This window comes from Eubalaena glacialis, chromosome 11, assembly GCF_028564815.1.
Source record: "Eubalaena glacialis isolate mEubGla1 chromosome 11, mEubGla1.1.hap2.+ XY, whole genome shotgun sequence".
Classification (NCBI taxonomy): Eukaryota; Metazoa; Chordata; class Mammalia; order Artiodactyla; family Balaenidae; genus Eubalaena; species Eubalaena glacialis.
The window spans coordinates 8,038,690-8,042,001 of NC_083726.1; the positions used below are offsets into that span (position 1 = coordinate 8,038,690).

The following is a 3,312-nucleotide window of genomic DNA, read 5'->3' on the forward strand; positions in this document are numbered from 1 at the left end:
ATCCCAGGAATACAAAGTTGGTTTAATATCTTATGCAGAAAAAATTTAACATGTGAAGCTTGAGACTGCTATCCTTAGAAATGCCTGCTTGCAAGGTTGGCCCTTGGCTGGCATCTGGGAACGTGAATTTAAGGACTGGTAAGAGTAGCTCACTATGCCTACACTGTTTATACAAATCATGTGGTTTATGCTAAATACCTGCTTTCCTTCTGGGAGTCTGGAATTTTGATATGTGCTAGACAAAGGATGCCTATATGACCAGCCTTTATTAAAAACCCTGGACACTGAATTTCAAATGAGCTTCCATGGTAGACAATATTTCACATGTTGTCAGGACTTGTTGGAGGGATTAGGCGTGTCCTATGTTGCCTCCACTGGGAGAGCACTCTGGAAGCTTGTGTTGGTTTCCTCTGGACTTTGCCCCTTGTGCTGTTTCTCTTTGCTGATTTTGCTCTGTATCCTTTCACTATATAATAAAACTTAGCTGTGAGTATGACTACATACTGAATCCTATGAGTCCTTCTTGTGACTCATTGATCCTGAAGGTGGTTTTGGGGGTTTGAAAATCAATTAATGTAATACATCACATCCATAGAATAAAGGACAAAAACCATATGATCATCTCAACAGATGCAGAAAAAAGCATCTGACAAAATCCAACACAGTTTCATAATAAAAATACTTAGCAAACTAAGAATAGAAGGGAGTTTCTGCAGCCTAATAAAGGGAATATATGAAAAACCCATAATTAAATCAAACTTAATGGTGAAAGACTGAATGATATCCCCCTAAGATCAAGAACAAGACAAGGATGTCCACTGTCATCACTTCTATCTAACATTGTTTTGGAGGTTCTAGCTAGGGTAATCAGGCAAGAAAAAGAAAGAAAAGTCATCCAGGTGCTCGCTTCAGCAGCACATATACTAAAATTGGAACGATACAGAGAAGATTAGTATGGCCCCTGCACAAGGGGGACACACAAATTTGTGAAATGTTCCATATATTTTTTTTTTGGCCATGCCCTCGGCAGTGTAAGCATGGAATCCTAACCACATGATCACCAGGGAATTCCCAAAGCATTCCATATTTTTAATTATTAGAGAAATGCAAATCAAAACTACAATGAGGTACCACTTCATACTGGTCAGAATGGCCATCATTAAAAAAATCTACAAATAACAAATGCTGGAGAGGGTGTGGAGAAAAGGGAACCCTCCTACATTGTTAGTGGGAATGTAAATTGGTGCAGCCACTGTGGAAAACAGTATGGAGGTTCCTCAAAAAACTAAAAATAGAGTTTCCATATGATCCAGCAACCCCACTCCTGGGCATGTATCTGGAGAAAACTCTACTTCAAAAAGATACGTGCACCCCTATGTTCATAGCACTATTCACAATAGCCAAGACATGGAAACAACCTAAATGTCCATTGACAGATGAATGGATAAAGAAGATATGGTACATATATACAATGGAATACTACTCAACCATAAAAAAAAAAAGAAATAATGCCATTTGAAGCAACACAGATGGACCTAGAGATTATGATACTAAGCAAAGTAAGTCAAAAAGAGAAAGACAAATACCATATAATATCACTTATAAGTGGAATCTAAAATATGACACAAATGAACTTATCTACGAAACAGAAACAGATTCACAGACGTTGAGAACAGACTTGTGGTTGCCAAAGCGGGGGGTTGGGGGAGGGATGGATTGGGAATTTGGGATTAGCAGATGCAAACTATTATACATAGAATAGATAAACAACAAGGTCCTACTGTATAGCACAGGGAACTATATTCAATATCTTGTGATAAACCATAATGGAAAAGAATATGAAAAAGAATATATATATGTATAACTGAATCACTTTGCTGTACAGCAGAAATTAACACAACATTGTAAATCAACTATACATCATAAAATAAATAAATAAAAAGTCATCCAGATTAGAATGGAATAAGTAAAACAATCTCTATTTACAAATGACATGATCTTGTGTACAGAAAATTCTAAAGAACTCACTAAAAAACTATTAGAACTAATAAATGAGTTCAACAAGGTTGCAAGATACAAGATGAATATACGAAAATCAATTGTATTTCTATACGCTAGCAATGAACATTCCAAAAATGAAATTAAGAAAACAATTCAAGTTAAAATAGCAACAAAAAGAATAAAATACTTAGCTGTAGCTTTAAAAAAAGATGTGTAAGTCTTGTACAATGGAAATAGCAAAACATTGTTGAAGGAATTAGATCAGATGTAAATAAATGTAAAGACATATTCACAGATCAGAGGACTTAACATTTTAAGATTGACTGATTAATTTATAGATTCAATACGATCTCCACCAAGATCCCAGCTGGCTTTTTAAAGAAAAATTGGTAAGCTGATCTTAATATTTAAATGAAAATGCAAGGGACCCAGAATAGATAAAACAATATTGAAAAAGAAGAAAACAGTTGGAGGACTCAAACTTTTTGATTTTAAAACTTGAGAGGGTACTGGCATAAGCAAAGGCATATAGATCATTGGGCAAGAATTGACAGTTCAGAAATAAACTGTACATTTATGGTTAATTGATTTTCAACAAGGGTGTCAAGACAATTCATGAGGGAAAGAATAATCTTTTTAAGAAATTCTGCTGCGATAACTGAAATGCACAAGCAAAATAATGAAGCTGGACCTCTACCTCACACCATACACAAAAATTAACTCAAAATGGATCATAGGGCTTCCCTGGTGGCGCAGTGGTTGAGAATCTGCCTGCCAATGCAGGGGACACGGGTTCGAGCCCTGGTCTGGGAAGATCCCACATGCCGTGGAGCAGCTGGGCCCGTGAGCCACAATTACTGAGCTTGCGCGTCTGGAGCCTGTGCTCCGCAACAAGAGAGGCCACGATAGTGAAAGGTCCGTGCACCGCGATGAAGAGTGGCCCCCAATTGCCACAACCAGAGAAAGCCCTTGCACAGAAACGAAGACCGAAGACCCAACACAGCCATAAATAAATAAATAAAATAAATTAATTAATTAATTAAAAAAAAAAAAGGATCATAAACCTAAATGTAAGAGCTAAAAACTATAAAATCCCTCAGAAGAAAACATAGGACTAAATCTCCATGACCTTGGGTTAGGAAACAGTTTCTTAGATATAACACCTAAAGCACAACACCCAAAAGAAAATAAATAAATTGGACCTCATCAAAAATTAAAAACCCTTGGGAGTTCCTTGGCAGTCCAGTGGTTAAGACTCTGTGCTTTCACTGCAGGGGGCACGGGTTCGATCCCTGGTTGGGGAACTAAGAT

General features: G+C 37.0%; 1 non-coding gene across 1 annotated transcript; it reads left to right on the plus strand.

Annotated features, from left to right (window-relative positions):
- The first annotated feature begins 899 nt into the window (after window positions 1-899).
- On the plus strand, window positions 900-1,006 carry LOC133101884 (U6 spliceosomal RNA). Its single transcript, XR_009702770.1, has one exon. It is a non-coding gene; the product is annotated as a U6 spliceosomal RNA (small nuclear RNA).
- Window positions 1,007-3,312: the final 2,306 nt, after the last annotated feature.